At 43.2% G+C, this 19,197-nt stretch overlaps 1 protein-coding gene across 2 annotated transcripts in view; it reads left to right on the top strand.

Moving 5' to 3' along the window:
* ADRA1B (adrenoceptor alpha 1B) overlaps nt 1-19,197 on the top strand; it is a 460,716-nt gene that overhangs the window by 129,277 nt on the left and 312,242 nt on the right. For both annotated transcript variants that reach the window (XM_021076921.1, XM_021076920.1), the window contains exon 2: nt 5,025-5,154. The gene's annotated coding sequence lies outside the window, so the exon portion shown is untranslated. The remainder of the gene's footprint in view (nt 1-5,024; nt 5,155-19,197) is intronic.

Below are 19,197 nucleotides of genomic sequence, written 5' to 3'. Positions count from 1 at the left end.
TAAAACCTTTGCTCACTCAACCAAAGGAAGCCTGGTGCGTTGTTGTGGTCGATTCTGAACACAGCTGTCACAACCTGGGAAGGCAGTGGTTTTCAGAATTGCCAGTTTCAGAGTTCCCATTGTGGCTCAGTGTGTTAAGAACCTGACATAGTGTCTGTGAGATACAGGTTTGATCCCCAGCCTCACTTGGTGGGTTAAGGATCCAGCATTGCTGTGGCTATGGTGTAGGCCAGCAGCTGTAGCTCATAATCGACCCCTTTCCCTGGAACTTCTGTAGGCCACATGTGTGGCCCTGAAAAGAAAAGAAGGAAAAAAAAAAAAAAAAGAAAAGAATCACCAGCTGCATGCATAAAAAGGGAAGATTCTGGGGCTCCTTTCTAAATCAGAGTCTCTAGGACTGTGAGCGAGAGGCAATGTGCCATTTTAGTAATACAGAGATCATTTGTATTATATTAAAAGTAGGGGAGGAGTTCCCACTGTGGCGCAGTGGGATTGGCGGCAGCTCTGCAGTGCCAGGAAGCAGGTTTGATCCCCAGCCCAGCACAGTGGTTCCAACTGCAGCTCGAGTGGGGTGGCCAAAAAATCAAAAATAAATAAATAAATAAAGTAGCTGGGTAGTAATAATGGAAGTTGGGGGCCTGAGAGCTGACTATGACCTCCCAGGCCTCTCTCCTACTTCCTCTGGCCCAAGAATGAGATGTGTCTTTGTGCCCCTATCCTCACCTTTATCTCCCACCCTTCTCCTCTAGCCCATCCACTCTTTTAACCTACTCCTCAGGCCAGTCCAGCTACACGCTACTGCAGCCTTGGACCTCTGCTCCAGAATTATCTCCCTTTGTCAAGCCTCGTTCCCCTCCTGCCATGTCTCAAGCTACCTGCCCCCAGTGCAGTTCCCATGACGGTGTATAGTAAAGGTTCTGTTGCTCTCAGGACTCAGCTTTTGTTTTTGAAACATATTTTTTGCATTTTATCATTTGACCAAAGCATCCTGTCCAGGCATTCCTAGAGAAATTCTGATAGAGGAGTCTGAGCCATCATCACCAGGTCAGGCAGGATGATGGTGGAAGGAAAGGGTACAGTCCCCGAGTCTGTGCAGCCGTACAAGCCAGGCTAGTAAGGCTTAATGCTGGTCAGCCCGATTCCTGGACTCCTCCATCCTCTCCCCTGTGCCCTCCCTTCCACTTTCCAAAACAAGGCAACAGGGGGTTTTCCTCTCTGAACATGGAAGGTCTCCATCCCCCGGCCTTCCCTTATTTTATTACCCAGCTCCAGAGAGTGATGTGGCTCTGATCTGACACGGCTGCCGTGGATTTCCTAAAGGCTGCCAGTTCCTCTCCAGGGAGCTGGAAGCCTCCTTTCTGGGCAGGGCCTGGCCCATGGAGCCCTGTGTTTCTGTTGACGGATTTCTGGTGTGACATGGAGCTCATCGTATCAGAATTCTCAAGGCCAATGTTTTCCCAAAGTACCATTAATGAAACCTCATTCCCCGCGTCCTGTGTTTTGTTGAGGGCAGTATGTCTTCAGCCAGCAAACAATTTTTAAAGATTGTTTTTGCTTATTTTGAGGGACAATATTTAAAAACAAACAAACAAACAAAAACTTCCTGCTTTTAAATTGAAAAATAAAATGGACAGAAAATTAGGAAGATAAATATGGGGGGAAGGGTTGGAAAAAAAACACATTTTAGTGATCTTCAGTGGGGGTTAGGAGATGACAGGCCCTCCGTTTGGTAAGACAGCAAAATCAGGCAGCTAAGGGTCATAGAATGCCAGAAACGAGGGAAACAGAGAGGGGCCAGAACATAGTAACTCTTTTATGATATCCTATGTCTTACAGAAATACTTTCAGGAATTAGAGGCTGACGTGTCCAGCTGCATCTCATCAACATCTTGAACAGGGGTCAACAAACTGCCATTTGCCCCCTGTTTTTATAAATAAAGTTTTGCTGGAACTTTGCCATGCCAATTCCTGTTGTCTCAAGCTGTTTAGTTATAGACCAGCAGAGTCGCTATAGCAGACCATATGGTCCAACACACCCAAAATATTTGCTATCTGTTCCTTTACAGAAAAAGTTCACTGACCCCTGGTCTAGAATGTTGTATCCCCTGGAGAACTACTTTATAAACGTGTCCCCTTAGCAACAGAGTGTATTTTTGCAAAGCATGTTTTAAATGTAGATGGCCATGAAAAAGATATGGGGTGTTATGAGGAGGGCTAAGAATCACAGTCTAGCTACTCAGCCATTCCTCTGAATCCTGTCCCCCAGTCGTATCACCAGAACTCAGCGTTCTACGGAATAGAGTTTGAAAATCACTCAGCACATATGCTTCTTGAGAGCAGGGTACTGCCTTCGTTTTTTATGTGTCTATTTCACGACTGACTCATAAAACACATTCAAGATAACATGATGGATGAGTAATAGAATGAAACACTCCCATCCAAAACCCCAAACCCCACGGCCACTGTCAAATCTGTCTGTGTACTCGGTCATCTAAACAACTACCCCAAGATTAATTTATGGCTGCTATTTCTTTTTCCCATACCCTCATGTTGCCGGTTTCTGACCTTAGTCCTATCCCTCTGCTGAAACAATTGTCATTGAGGTGCCCAGTGATATTCTTAGCTACCACAGCCCTGGATGTTCTTTGGTTCCTATTTTCTAGTGACCCGCTAGACGTTTGACAATTTGAATCTCCCTACCCCCTGGCTCCTTGTTCTTCTGGATTCTCCTGGTTATTTGTGTCTTTCTCTGATCTTTGCTTCCCTGTCTCTGTAATGGGCTCTGTTTCTCTGGCCTCAAATGATGGCGTAATTTGAGCCTTGACATCACCTCAATCTCTGTTTAAATGTTGAGCACTCACAAGTCACTAGTTCCTAAATTTCAGACTCATTCACCTCATCCTCTGCTAGACAACTCCACCTGGTACCCCAAACGGTACCTGTCTCAGTCTGAGTTCCCCATGGTCATGATGAGCTGCTTCCTCTTCAGTATTCTCTCTTTCACTTGATAACATCATCGCCTGGCGAGTTCTTGCCAACTTCAACCTTATAACTGTGGCATTTCAAATCAAACACCAAACACCAAATTTTACGCATTTTGTGATCTAAGGATTTCTTGCCTCCATCCCCTTTCTCCACCTTTCATCACCTCTCTTGGGATGGTGCCACAGTCTCATAACTGATCTCCTGAGGTTTGTAGCATATCCCAATCTCCACTATGCAACTCCAGAGATTATGTCTCTCACCCTTCCCCCAGCACTCACCTATTTACATGCTCTGAAAGGCTTCCCAGTGCACATGGGATAAAAACCAAAATCCATTAACATGGCTTACAAAGCACTACAAGGGTTGGTCCCTGTTTTTCTCTCCAAGCTTATCATGCAAAAAAAAAAAAAAAGTTTTTTTTCACTCATTGTCCTCTAGCCATGCTGGTCTTTCTTTTTGTCATATATGCCCTGCTCTTTACAACCAAGCCTTTATTCATGCTGTTTCCTCTGCCTGATATGGTCTTTCCTAAATAACTCCTTTTTGTCTTATAAGTCTTAGCTCAGACACCACTTTCTTGGAGATGCTGCTTTCCCTGAGCAAGCCAAATGTAGCCATCATAAGTTCTTAGGGCATCATGAACATCTGCTTCCTAACTCTTGTCACAGCTGTCATTTTACACTTGTCCTTACAATTATTACTTGATGTTTCTCTCCACTCACTAGACCCTAATCTCCAAAAAGGTAGGAGCCAAGTCTGATTTTGCTCCTCCACATATCCAGTGCTCCCTATCTACAGCCTCCAGCACAGGGCCGTCACCTGAAATGGTTAAGTGAATGAAATTTCATCCCTTTCATCCAGAATTGTTCCCCTTAAATCTTCCCTGAGTACATTCTACCTAAAAGACCCAGCAAACCTATTCCAGCCTGCCCTTAAATGGTTCCTCATTGGCTGCAACATAATGTCAAGCCTCATGCCATGCAAACCCTGTCATGATTTTGATCTTCCGTGCTCATCTGCGGCCCTCACTATCAGACATTTTATACTCCCAGGATCCAGATCCACTTCCTGTTCTCAGCCTATTGTGTCCTTCCTGGCCTGTGTTATACCTACAGGCCTTTGCTCCTTGAATAGGCTTCAGCAGGATTTGTAGATTGTTAACATTTAAGCATGTTGCTCTTCCTCCCTCCCAATTGACTTCCCCCTCTCTTTCTCTTCTCTGTCTCTCTTTCCCTCCCTCTCTTTTTTTCTACGTGTACGTGCACTTGGGGGAGCATTTGAGAATAAGTTGAAGCCATCAATGGTACTTCACCCCTGAGCATTTCAGCAGCTATCATCTAAAAATAAGGCCATTCTTCTCCACAACCACAGCATAATTATCATGCTTGGGAAATTTAGCATTAATATAATACTATTATACAGAAAAAATTCATGTTTCCCAGTTATCTCAGTAGTAAACTTATAGCTTCTTGTTTTCTTTTGTTTTCCATCATTTCATTCCCCCAACCCCATTCCTCTATTCAATGTCTGTTTTGCTGACTCTAATTCCTCATTTCCACACTTATTTTGAGAAGGGTGAAGATTGAGAGCTGTACATCAAAACCTGTTTCTTTTTCCTAAGCTAAGAGCTTGACCTCATTTCTGAGTCCCCCTTAAAGTTAAGTGTGTGATTTTTTTAAAAAATCCTTTTAGGGCTGCACCCCTGGCATATGGAGTTTCCCAGGCTAGAGGTCAAATCTGAGCTGTAGCCACTGGGCCACACCACAACTCACTGGACCACACCACTGCTCACAGCAACACCACAGCTCACTGGACCACACCACAGCTCACAGCAACACCAGACCCTTAACCCACTGAGCAAGGTCAGGGATCCAACCTGCATCCTCATGGATACTAGTCAGATTCATTTCCGCTGAGCCACAATGGGAACTCCATATGTATGTGATTATATGACCAAGTTTTAATAGCTGTAATGGGTGCAATGTCAGGGTTTAAGTTTCTAAGAAGTAGCAAAATCTTATGCTCTTCTCTTTTGCCAGATGAGTGTAGACAATGAAGACATGGCTCTGGGAACAGTGGAGCCGCTACAAGATAGGAATCCTGGGTCCTCAAATCACTAGACAGAAGAGAGTCTCATGCCAACCAGGCTCACCTGCCTTGAGTTTTTAGGTGAGCAAAAATACATTTCTATTATGTTAGTCTTTATATGTGGGGATCTATTTGTTAGAGCAGCCAGTGTCACCAAATGGGGCTAGTGATCCTTCTATGGAAAAGGGACTATTGCAGTTTTCTTGTCCAGAACCTCTCATCTCAGGAGAGAATGAAAAGTGGAGGGGAAGGTTTGAGCCTCACAGGCTGAAAAACAGGTGGTCCTAGGAGCTATTACCCTGAGTCAGAGAAGGAGCTTCAATAGATGCAGGAACTCAGGACATGGAGTCTCATGTCCCAGATATCTCTCTTCCAACATGTGTGTGTGCTTATGTCTAAATATCCTTTGTGCAGTGAGGAGTCCATTGAAATTAAGTAGCACAGAGAAAATAATCAACACGAAGAGTTTTTATAAATAAAGAACTAACAAAATGGAAAGAAAAAAAATCCATGAAAATTTGGTTTGACAGTATGAAAGTAATATGACTAAATAATTACAGCCATTATGTTAACTTCTCATTTTGTCTAATTACCACACAGCACAATAAAAAGATTTATCATTAAATATGTCAGCTTTCCTTTGTTGTTCATTTATTTGATCACAGTTCCAAACTTTGTTCTTGAATGTACAGGCTGCATTATTTGTTCATGTTGCTGCTCACAGCTTAAAAAAATTAGAGGGAAACTTTCTACCCTCCTGTCATAAACCATATTAACACTGAGTAAAATTTAAGAACATTCTGTCGATATTGAAATCTTAGGGTTCTTGCTAACTTGTTTTAATTTTTGACTGTGTGAATTGAATTGGAAAGGTGCTGAAGAGTGAGAACTGTTTCTGAGCAAGGGATCTGAAGCTTTCCATGAATTCTCTGGTCTGGCCAAAGCCTGGTTGCTTCATGCCGCACTTGTGGTCAGTTAGACCAGATAGGGTTTGCTAATCAACCTGACTTTGCTTACAAGACATCAGCATCTCCATACATTTGATTAATTGCATGTATTCCTGACAGTATGACTTGTATATGTTAATTGTATAATAATATACCAGTGGCATTAAAGTGTTGAGGCAGAGTTACTCTGCACGAATAAAAATGGAAAACCTCACACTGTAACATCAACAGATGCTATAAAATAATAACAGCATCTGACACTGACTGGGCAGATACAGTATACTGGCCAAGCACGGTTCTGCGTTATATCCTAACGGATCTTCACAACAGTCCCATGAGGGAGCTTTAGTACTTCCTCATCTAAACTTTGAGAGGAGATGGAACTTGCCCGAAGTCACAAAGCCCAGGTAACTGGGACTATCTTACAGACAGGTCAGTAAACCCGTTTACCTTTTCCATCTCCTCTCCCTCACGCTTTCTCCTTAGTATATTCTGAGAGAATACCAGTCCTGGCTTAGGCAAAACTGTCACATAGGGAGATTTGTGTTCACTGCTCCTCCACTGTGCCTTGAAGATTTGGGTCCTATTGACATTGATTCGAGGTGAGATAGGAGAATTCTCACTATATGTATTTCAACTATTATCTGTTCCCAAAGAGTATAGTATCTTGTGTGTGAGTGTGTGTGTGTGTGTTCAAAAATATATACCATGTGCTAGGTGCTGAGGACAGCCCCATTCTCAACAAGCTTTTCATCTGCTTGGGAAACACTGAACCAGATAATCATAGTAAGTGCCGTGATGGGAGAAACATAGAATTCTGTGGGATCTTCTAACCCAGGTCTGGCGGGAATCAGGGAAGGCTTCCTGGAGGAAGAGACATCTATGTCAAGGCCTGTAGTAAGGGAGGGAACCAGGAAAAGGAGGAAGATAAGAAAAGAGGGTCCCAGACAACAGAACAAGCACGTGTGCTGTGTGGGCCAGGAGAGACTGTTGCATACAGCTCTTGATAGGACAGACTTCACTGCATAAGCGCTGAGTGATCCTTTCTAGAAAGTTTTTCCCTGTTTGCTACAGTACATGATTTTCTCAACATCGCACCGTTAACAGATATTTCTATCAATAACTCAATCAGATTTAAGTATTTACTATAGAAGGCATTGGGTAAGGCATTGAGAAGAATTTGAAGAAGGCTGAGACCCTGCTTCTACTTTCAAAGAGTTTACTGAGAATGGAGTTGAAACATTCTCAGAGGAAAATAAAAAACAGAAAACTTTTAAACAATAATGCAGACATTTAAATAGGAGGAGGAAAAACTTGAGGTTGCAACTCTCAAGCTCTGGATTCCTACTATAAGTCCACCACTTTCCAGCTGTGCAAACTTGCACAGATTCCTTAACCTTTCTGGGGTTCAGTTTGGACCTATCAAATTGGAATAATAAAAGGTCCCTTTCAGGATGCATCAGGGATTAAATAGGTAATGTCTATGCAGCATTTGGCATGCTGCTCAGCCCAGAGCAAGCTCTCCATAAAAGTTTTAGCCACTAAGGTAGTGCTATAATATACTCCATAAATACCCAAAGGCCTCTTCTCTGATGCCACACTAGCCATCACCCTAGCATCTGACTCTCCTCCTTCCATCGGATTTCCTTCTCAAGCCAGCATCATCTTCTTGCCAAAGAAGCATAAACCACAGGCTTTGGGGAAGCTGGTTTGTCTGTCTCACAAACAAGCCTCAAAGCCTCCTGCATACCTTCCTAAATCCCCCTGCATGGTCTGTCCCACCACACTGTTGGGGTGAGAGGGACCACTTTCTCCTGACCTCTCAGCCCTCTCTCTGCTTTCTTAGCCTTCTGTCCTTGCTCACATGGCAGCTAATTACAGACCATCCGCTGACATCTTTTACCATGCTATAAGATATTTTTATCCATTATTATTTCTTTTAACACCTAACATTTGTCGAGCTGACAGGACTTGAAAAAAACACTAAGATCTTATCAATTTACCCTTTAAAGAACAAGTGACGGTTTTGAAATAACAACACTAAAAGCAACTCATTTATTTACTTACTTATTTGGTGGGTAACATTGAAATGTCTGGTCATTGCCTGGGAAAATTGGGGCACCTTTAGAATCTGGGGAATGATAAGGGAGAGTAGGTTTTTGATAGTACTGATGGGAAATGGTAGGTTTAAAATTGTAGATGAGTTAATTTCAAGGTTGTGGTAGGCCATGCAAGTGAAAATATCCAGTCAAGCAGTGGACTGTTTTGGGAGTTCCTGTTGTGGCTCAGGAGGTTACAAACCCGACTAGTACCCATGAGGACAAGGCTTCGATCCCTGGCCTCGTTCAGTGGGTTAAGGACCCGGAGTTGCTGTGAGCTGCAGTGCAGGTCACAGACATGGCATGGCTCGGATTCCATGTTGCTATGGCTGTGGTGTAGGCCAGCAGCTATAGCTCTGATTCGACCCCTAGCCTGGCAATCTCCATATGCTACAGGTGCTGCACTGAAAAAGCAAAACAAAACAAAACGCAAAAGCAGTTGACATTTCAGAATGGAGTTGAAGGGAGAGGATGTGGCAGAAGTAGATTTAGGCATCCTTCCTAGGGGGATGACCCCACTTTAAATAAGAGTCTTCTGGGTCAGAAGCCCCAGTGACAAAAATTGACAGAACACTGTAAACCAACAATAATAAAAAATATTAAAAAAAGAAAAGAAGTCCCAGTGAAGGGGCACATGTTAACCAGGGTGAGAAATGCATCACCAGGACTACATGTGCTTCTTTGCCCAAGACGAGGGAATCAACTGAGACCCAAGACTTCTGGGGCTGCTGTCCCCAGGAGGCTTACCTTTCAGGTCTCCTCTTCTATATTAAAACGCCATGTGAATTTTTCAGTTTACTCTGCAATATACAAACAAGATTTTAAATTATTTGTGAGTAAAACTGACTCTGCAGGATGGTAGGGAGCGTTTAGCTTGTGGCTTCACATGGAACAGATTATCCTAGGCATACCCACATGGAAGGGAGCTCGCACTTTAGTTCCTTTGCAATAAGGAGCTTTGAAAAAAAAATTAAAAGTGTTGTTGCTGTTGTTTTAGTAGGAATTTGATCATCACATTGGCTGACCAGTGAATAGGAGAAGTCGCAGGGTGTGAGTGGGACCTCAGAGAAGTGTTGAAGAGGGTGAGACCGCCAGGAAGGGGGTACAGTAGAGGGGTTGCCTGGGTGATGCCAGGTCTTAGCACCTTATGGGTGCAGTGAAGGGTTCTGGAAGGGAGAAAGAAGAGTTAGGAAGCTGAGTCTTGGCAGTGCTGTTGGCCCAGAGTAGAAAGGAGGGAGAAGGCCTTGGGCTGGGTGATCAGGGCACTGCTTGCTTTGAAGCTCTGTGAACCAAGGACTCTCTAAAGTTCTCTGTAGGGCTACCAGCAAGCTGAGATTTCTCTGTGGAGTGGAAACAGATTGCCAGAAATTCCATCCCACAGCATATTTCACTGACAGATTGGGTGTGATTTTTCCTGAGATGGGGGTGTTTCAAAAGCAAAGGAGGAAAGGGAGGCTGGGAAGGGGGAGGTAGGTGGGGGAAGACAGCTGTCAGCTTCACTGTGGCTTCGGGACAGCTCTTGCAGATGTGGGCAGAGCAACAATCGCCAGTTCCCCGAGCCGCAGGCAATTCACCAAATCCCAGAATGGGGGAAGGTGGGGGCAATCCAGATTGTAGGAGAGGATCCCAAGAGTCTTTTGGACACAGAACCTAGCCTCAGGACAGGTTCACTTTGCGTGTAAAGGAACATCTCTCCTTGCACCAAATTAAATCAACTTGATCAAAATTTGTAATGCAGAGGAGCATAATTAAATCGAAGATTTTAATTAGGCACAGTTTTGATGAAACTTAACGGGAGCTGGCAGGAATACTCTTGCTGTCTATTAAACATAATCCTGCCTGGTGAAGAGCTCTTTAGTTGATGATCTTTAATGACTGCACAGCTCTCAGCTTCTTCACTGGTGTTCCAGTCAGTCTGGAGGAGGATGGGGAAGATGGGGAAGGGCATAGGGACTGGCCAGAGAGAGAAAGGAGTGGGACATGCAACCTGCAGGGAGGCGTCTCCTTCAGAGCAGTGTTGGTGCTAAACTTTCGAGATACCCACTTCCTCACTTTTCATCTGTCAAAGTGGAGAAATGGCAAAGGGCCGCTTCAGGGTAATGAGTCAGGGCAGAGAGGGCAGGGCTCCCTGCTGGCTCAGAGGCGTCTCTGCTGGCCCTTTTTCACTCATCACTTCCCGCCTCTCAATTTCACTTCACAGGGCTGGAATCTTACACTGGCCTCCCAGTGGGGGAAAACAAAAACAAAAACAAAAACAAAAAAGAAGTCTTCTGGGAGCAGAGATCCACAAGAGCCCTCAGCCTGCTGGATTGGATATTAGTAAATGCTACATCGCTGAAAGAATGAGGGGATGGACAGGGCAATTCACCCTAGAACTCTGTTGAAAAAGAGGAGATAAAACGTATGGGCCAGTCATGACTGCTGCCTTTTTATTAAAAAAATGGGCTTTAAAGAGAAATTCTTCCTTCTTCATCTCTCCTTTTCTTTCTTTGTCCAATCAGTGTTCTACCGAGGTAGCACTATGGCAGGTACTCTACCAGGAACTATATATTTGATGGGGAATACTAAGAGTCTGAGCTCTCTGCCAGCATGGAACTACCAGACTAGTGAGAGAGACAGGCAGCAGGCACATGTTTAGGACTTATGAGAAGCTCTGAGAAGGAATAACAGAAGAGTCATCATTTGTTTAGGTCAGGGATTAGCAAACCACTGCTGAGACTCCAAGTCTGCCTGTTGCCTATTTTTGTAAATAATGTTTTATTGGAACACGGTCAGGCATATCACTTGCATATCGCCTGCGGATGCTTTTGCTACAAAAGCAGAGTTGAATAGTCATGACAGAGATCTCAAGGCCTGCACAGCCCAAGAGATTTCCTATCTGGCTCCTTACAGAAAAAGTATGCCAAATCTTAGCTTAGATGAGTAGGACAAACCTCTTGGAAAAGAAATTTAACCCAGACTAGAGGAGGAGAATTTAGCCTGGTGAGGAGTTGCATACACTGGGAGAAGCAAGAATGATAGCACTGTGACCAGGAGGAGTTGGGTGTGTTCAAGGACCTGGAAGGACGTCCATGTGATTGGGTGGTAGTGATGGAAGGATACAGGGCCTGGAAGAGATGGAAGAAAAAGGTAACCCTGGAAAGGGATTTGGATGTGATTCTGAGTGCACTGGAACACCACTGAGGAGTTATAAGCAGGGGCAAGAGGTGCTGTAATTTTTAAAGAGTCCTCTTGCCCCAGTGGTCAGAGTGGCTTGGAGGAGAAACAGTCCCAGCTCCTGTTAGACGAAGTGAAGATGCTAGCGACTTAGATCAAGGTCATGGCAGTAGAGGTGAAGAGTCATGGGCAGATTTGCAATATATTTGGGAGGTAAACTTGACAAGATTTAGAAATAACTTAAATGTGGAAGGGGTTGGTTAGGAAGAGGGAAGGATCAAGAATAATCCCCCTTAGGATTTTAGCTGAAGTGGCTGGGTAAATGATGATACATACCATTTACTGAGGTTGAGAAGACTGGAGCTGGAGAGGAAAAGGTTAGGTGGAATGATTTAAGAGTTCAGTACTTTTCAGCTTTCTTAAAATTGAAATTCGTATGAGACACCAACTAGAGATGACAAGGAGACAGTTGGATATATGACCCTGAAGTACAGATGAGAGGCTTAGGATGAAGACAGAAATTTGTGAGTCATCAGCATGTAGATGCCATTTAAGGCAGGACTGGATGAGCTCACCTAAGATGGGCAATAAAGAGAAAAATAAAGGGGACCTATAACTGATGATTTCCCACAGACTGCTTAGCTTCAGCATGGTCTGTTTCTCATTGATATGTATCAAAGCATTAGGCTGAGGGTAAATTACTGAAGAGACTTAATTAAAGAATATCCTGAAAGACAAGTAGTGAATTATTCTGAAGCATGTGCAGTTACTTCGAGACGACACCCAAAAGTAATACCAAATGCAGGGCCTTGTATCTCTTTATATATGAAAGTATTGGTAGTGTATGCATTCTTGAATGGTGCATGACAGACTTGCTCTTCTGAGCTTTTATATATCCTTCTTCAAGTTGGATAACTGTTGAGTCATTTTAAGTGGTTGTTCCCAATCACATCTTCCCGGCAGAGTCATCTGACCAGCTAGTTGAAAATATGAATTCCCTGGGCTCCCACCCAGAATGATTTGATAGATCTATGGGAAGTTCCCAAGAGTTTGTTTTCAATGAAGACCCTGGAAGATTTTGATATGGGAAGCCCATTGTTTGGCATTTGGTAACTACAGTCTTCATGGATATTTCAAAGGCAAACTTGAGATTGTGCCACTCCAATAACCATATCTTCTAAACTGACTGGGATCTAAATTTGTGAGTTTGGGGGAGTTCCTGCTGTGGCTCAGTGGGTTAAGAACCCCTCAAGGTGTCCATGAGGATGCAGGTTCAATCTCTGGCCTCACTCAGCGGGTTAAGGATGCAGTGTTGCCACAAGCTGTGTAGCATAGGTCCCAGATGTGGCTCATCCTGTGTGGCTATGGCTGTGATGTAGACTGGAAGCTGCAGCACAGAATGAACCCCTAGCCTGGGAACTTCCATATGCTGTGGGTACAGTCCTAAAAAGAAAAAAAAAATCATGAGGTTGGTATAAGATATAAATATTGTTCTTATACATACAGTAGGATTATTGGCTCCCTCCATATTCCTTCCTCTTTCTCAACACCTCACCGAAGCCTGAAGATCTTAGTCTATAAAATGTTTCCAGGAGTTCCTTTGTGTCTCAACAGATTAAGGCTCCAGTGTGGTCACTGCTGTGGCTTTGGCTATAACTGCCGTATGGGTTCAATCCCTGGCTTGGAAACTTCCACATGCTGCGGGTGCAGCTAAAAAAAAAAAAAAAAAAAATTCAGCCAACACACATACATACAATACCTTACACACATTATGTTTCTTCTTATCTTTCCTTCTCTCTTCCTCTTGTGCATGTGGACGTTCATGTGCACACACACCCCTCTGTATTTATCTTTACCACCATGGCCTTGGTTCAAGTGTTCATCATCTTGCAGTCAGGCCTTTGTAATAGTGTCCCAGTGGCTTATGTTGCCGGTCCAGTCAATAGTCACTCTCGTTCATCCTCCAACTTTCTGCCAGAATTTACTTTCATAAATCAGATTCCTTCAAGGTCCTACCCTGAAAGAGACTCCCTATTGATGCATCATTGCCTATTAGCAAAAGTGTAATCCCTTGGTATAGCGTTCAAAGACTGCTGTAGAATGACACAGTCTCCTTTGTCAGCAAGCCTTCCTTCGTTCCCGATACCAATTCAGTCCTGTCATCCACACTAACCCCCCTATACCTGCCAGTGCACGTCTGCCCCTCATACTTGCTCACCCACCTCTGCCCCTCTTCACCTGCCTTTTTGTACCTACTCATATGAATGAACACAACTTCATATCTCGATCTGAAATTCATTCATCCCTATAACTACCTGATCAAGTTTTATTCATTCTTGAAGATTCAATTCTTATATTCCCTTTTTTCTAAAGTCTTCTTAGGCTCCAAGGGCAGAGCCCGATATTGCATTTTTTTTTCTCAAACTAGCAATTTGTACATATTTTTACTGAGATGTTTGTGATTGTTTCTTTCTCACAAACCCCTAAGTCCTAAATCAAACTGAAATTATTCACCTTTCTATCCCTAGCACTTAACTCAAAGGTAGGTTTATTATTCTTTTAGCCATACCCATGGCATGTGGAACTTCCTGGGCCCGGATCAAACTCAAGCCACAGCTGTGTCAATGCTGAATCCTTAACCACTACTCTACCAGGGAACTCCCAGAGATAGGATTAAAGTGGGCCCTTGACAATGCATTGATTTTTTTTTTTCTTTTCTTCTTGCTGTCAGGTCCTCACTAAGCTGAATTCTTAGGGTGATCAGTGTATCTGTCTGTAGTAGCCCATCTTCCATCCTCTGATTTGCTGGTGATTAGGAGAGCAGAGAGCTGAACTTATTAGAATTTTGTGAAAAACAATCGTTGATACGTTCCTGCTGGGCACCAGAGTGACTGTCTTTGAGTGAAATGCTTCCACTTTAGTGCATGGTCTTCTTGTAGACTTGTATCTTGTACCTTGCTTCTTTTTGGGTTTTCTTACATGTGTTTTGGTAATTTAGGTTACTGCATAGTAATCTTTGAACAGTCAAAAAATGTGTGTTTTCTATTATGTTCATTGCCCTCATACTGAAGTTTAAAATGGAGAACAATGAAGACGAGAGGCCATGAAAATTCATGGACAGTAGTAGGTGTCCTTATAGACACAGTAGGTTGTCCTTAACACAGTGTCTACAGATGGGCTTAAGGCATTCCATGAGTCCTTGCTACGTTATATACAACATGTGTGATCATGCATGTGGATTCTTCTGGGCATAGGTTCCATAGTTTTGTAAGATTCTCAAAGTTACCTGAGACCCATAAGAGTTAAGACCTACCCATGTAGAATACATTTTCATGCCTTTCTTTTTTAATGCCCACCTTTAAAATTAGCGCATGAATCTTAAAATACCTGGAGAATATGAATGATTTCTATGCTCTGTATTGACTCCCTTGTCCTCCACTCTTCCCAAGAATCTCCAGACTTGCTCTGTTCACCCATTATTTTAGCCTCAAAGCCAAGGAGAGAGGAGGCGGAATCATTTCTAACAAGTCCTGTAAATAAACCCAGCGTCTGCCATATTAGATCATTGTAAAACAATTCCCTGAAGCCCAAGGGATTAAATAATAGAAGAAAATGCTTTTCACGAAAACATGCAGATGATAGAAAATATTCTCACTGTGGTAATTTACACAGATTACTTCATGACAAATTGGTTGTTTGAGCTGGTCCTGTTGATCACTGAAACACTGTACATTTTCTCCTGAGTTTGGAAATAACTGCAAATGCATTGTGAGGCCCAGGGCCTTTGTTACTGACTCACCAGCATGCAAATGAACTTTAAGAGATGCCTGGGGGTCTTAAAGCCACAGCTAATGTGTTTTGTTTACAAAACAGTTGTCTTCAGTATTCCACATCAATAGGTAGAAATTGCCAGTGTTCATTTAACCTTTTTTGAGCCACGCTGCCATTAGGGTCTACTGGAAAAAGGATATGGGATACCACCTGGTAATAAATGCCTTGCTGTCCTCATCTCTCCTCCATCTCCCACTGTCCCCAATCTGTTCTTCCCCATGTATTTCTGTCTCATTAAATGATACTCATTCACCCACTTGACCAGAGGGGGAACCATGGGCACCATCTGGACTCTCTCTCTCCTCATTGCCTACTGCTAAGTCCTGTTGCGCTTACACTCTCTTCTCATAACCTCTCGCTTAGGTTCAGGACACCAGAATCTCTTGTCTGGATGTCAGCTGTGGCTCCTTGTTTCCCTCACTCCAACCTGTAACACCTTAACTTTGATGAACAAGTGCCTGTAACCCTTTCCAGGTGTCTGGGTGCACATGCCCATACCTACTGATCATAGGGTAGGATGGGTAGTGTTTGTTCACTCCACTTCAGCCTGCACTTTTTTTTCTGGTCTTTTTAGGGCCACACTTGCAGCATATGGAGGTTCCCAGGCTAGGGGTTGAATCGGAGCTATAGCCTCCGGCCTATGCAACAGTCACAGCAATGCCAGATCTGAGCCGTGTCTGCAACCTACACCACAGCTCACGGCAGTGCTGGATCCTTAACCCACTGAGCAAGGCCAGGGCTTGAATGTGCGTCCTCATGGTTGCTAGTCAGATTTGTTTTCGCTGAGCCACAACCGGAACTCCCATTGGCCTGCATTTTATAGTCCATCTAAGGTGGAGCCCACTTTTTCTCCGCAAATTACAGGCCTATGTAATCCAATTTGAGACTATACCCTAAGGATTCAATCACTGCTTTCTGTGATTGAATAGCAAGAGGTTTAGAAGACTCAGTTTGAGAAAGTCCCTCTTTGATAGCAATAATTTTTTGATTGCCTATTCATAGTCTTCTTTTGTCCTCCAGAGGGAGTCTTTCATTCTCTGAGGTCTGATGAAGCTGTCAATTTCAGCATCCCAGCCCCACCATAGGAAACACCTGTGACCCAGATTGGCCAATCCACATATCCCTGACTCCTGGGCCGCAATGACTGGCTCATGTCTAGGCATGGAACCAGACCAGGCCATTTAGAGCCTCCTGAGAGTAATGATTAAACACAGACAAAAATAAATGCTCTTTCCTTTGAGGATGCTACGCTCAAAGGATATAGGTGTATAAGCTGCTGGTAGCTATTTTGCCATTGATGAAATCTTGTCTGCAATATATAGTCAACAAAGGCAAGTGACTATGGTAGTGGTGGAGGTGATGGTAACGGATAACATTTATTAAGTGCCACCCATATGCCAAGAACTATTCTAAGAGCTTTATGTATATTAACTCATTTAACCTTCATAGACCTTATACTTATAATCATTATCATCATTATTGTTGCTATTATTTTCCCTATTTCGTAGATGAGAAAACTATGACATTTAAGGGTTAAATAATACGAGGTTATAAAAAAAGCTCTTAAGTGGGGGAGGCACAGTTTGAACCCAGGCAGCCTGGTTCCTGAGCCTGTGCTCTCAACCATTTCATTCACTGTTGACAGAACAGGAAGAGGAGAAGGAAGGGGGAGGAGGAAGGGGAAGGGAGACATGGATCCCCAGGACCTTGCTAGGGTCCTTGGATCCTGAACTCAGGGTTCCTGGATTCCTAGTGGTAACCAAGAACCTTTCATTTTTTTTCACAAGTCAGTTTGAATTGGATTTCTGTTCCTTGCAGCTTGACTAAAATATTCTGCCTCTCATCATTGCTCATTCTGTCTCTTGTCTTATTGCTTTGCCTTAAATAATAATAACAGAAAAATAATAGTAGTGCATGGTATAAACTTGGAGGATATAAAGAAGATATCTTAAATGAAGATGTCATAAGATTTGCATGTAATATAACCAATTCAAGGTTGTTATTTTTGTTTTCTTCCATTCTTTTTTTCTAATCATTTACTTATATACACATATAGGGTTGTGTATATATATATTTTTTCTTATCTTGTTCTCTTATCACATGTGCATTCCCCCGTGTATATTTTTGAAAGCATGATCTTAATGGTGGCATACTGTGTATGTATGTATGGGTATGTCTCTCCCTGACTTGTCTGTGTTTCCTAGTATTTGACCTCTTTCCTGATTGACCCTTTTTATGGGGGACCAGGAAGGATACTAAGGTCTATGGTGTCAGGCTTGGCTTCTGCCTGTATTCCTTGGCCTTCGTCTCAGTGAACAGGGCCCTGGGGACCAGCCTTACACCCCACATCAGCCCCTCCCACAACTCGGTTTCCCAGCCAGGAAGGAGACCATGTGGGGGATGTCAGAGGCAGAGCCATCTTGCCGCGGCTCATCCCTCCGCCTGTGAACCAGAAGGGCTCTTCAGCCAGCAGACTGGGAATAAGACACACTCAGGAAAAGGTCCAAACTTCTTCACAGATCAGCAAGCAGAAAGCCAGGAAGGCTCGGCAGTTCCAGGCGTAATTTATTCTAAGGCATGCAGAGTTACCAGTTAGCACAGTAAGAAACCTCTTGTTCCTGCCTTTTTAACTCCACACATCAATAACAATTTGCTTGGCAAAGCCCCGGGTGCTGGATCTAAATATGCAAACCACCGGGGAGAAACACAAGGATAACGTTGAGAAATTAGATTTAAAATAGCAAAAAAACTCTTTTCACCATATCCCTCTCAGTTCGTGCTGAATAAAGGCTCCTAACATTTATGAAGCATTAAACACCACATAAATGACTAGTTATTGATGTGTAGATGAAAAAGAATGTGAATGAAGGAGTAAAAATAGCATAGCTGTATATAATGCAGATGTCAGTCTCCTATTTGATAAATCTCTGGATGTTACTCCAAGTGATGAGCAGTGGTTGATGAAGAGAGATTTTAAGCCTCCCTCCTCCCAAAGTACTGAAGGCAAAGACTAGAGACAGAAGGGGTGCTAGGTAGTCTTCAGCCAAGGAGAATGTGAAGCCAGAGGAGTTCAGGACAGTGTGGTCATTCTAAGTCAAGTCACAAAAGCAGAACCATCCCCCCAACCATCCATTCATTCATAATTTATTATCTATCAGATATACTCCTGCTTTCAACTTTGGCCTTGCTATCCGCTACTGAGGGCTAAGTTTGTGCCAAGTATTTTACAAAGTGTTTTACATGAATCTTCTCACTTAATCCTCATAACCATCCTTTGAATTTTTATCTTTCCCATAAACTGATGAGAAAACTAGCTCAAAGAATTTAAGTGACCTGTGGAAGGATGAGCAGAAAGCATGTGCCATACCTACAGACCCAATGATCCAGATCTCTTCTCCTACCTATTGTAGCTGTTGAGTTCCTACCATGTATGAAGCTTTGGATTAGGCATTGGAGCTTAAAACGGAACCTTCAACAAGGCCCCTGCTGCACTAATTCCTGGGGTAGGTATAGCTGAAATTGACTAGAATCTTTGGAGTCAGAAGACTGATGGTCTCAGAGCTTGTCACTGGAATACCCAAAAAAGAAGGTCCAGAGGGTCATGGTGACCTCAGGAAGAGACACCTAGCTGCACTTGGGTGGATTTGGAATAATTCAACACACATCTTGAAGAATGAGTCATGTTCATGAAATAGAAACGAGGGAAACACTCTAGGTGGAGGAAGTAGCACAAGCAGAGACAGTAACAGTTAACTATAAAATCACACATTCAAACACTGTAGAAATTTGAAAAATACACACAAACCATCTATGAAGAAAATTAAATTTCCTGAGAGACATGAGGAATATGGCTCTAGCCAGTGATTCAAAGACCACACAGCAGAAGTGAGAGGATTTGGGAACCAAAGTATCTCTTGTACTAAAGGGTGTGTGTTGACATACAATTCACTGCAGCTGAGAGCCTAAGGGTGCAAACACATCAGTGCCTTTGTAAAGCTGACAGTTTCTCCTCACCATCCCCCACCTAAGTCTACAACTCTCACCCTCCACCTCAGCCCTATTACTAGATCTCCTTAGCTTGAATTTTTTCA

The sequence above is a fragment of the Sus scrofa genome, chromosome 16 (genome assembly GCF_000003025.6).
Source record: "Sus scrofa isolate TJ Tabasco breed Duroc chromosome 16, Sscrofa11.1, whole genome shotgun sequence".
Taxonomy (NCBI): Eukaryota; Metazoa; Chordata; class Mammalia; order Artiodactyla; family Suidae; genus Sus; species Sus scrofa.
The sequence above is the reverse complement of the archived record's forward strand: the minus strand, read 5'-3'. Positions and strand labels throughout refer to the sequence as shown.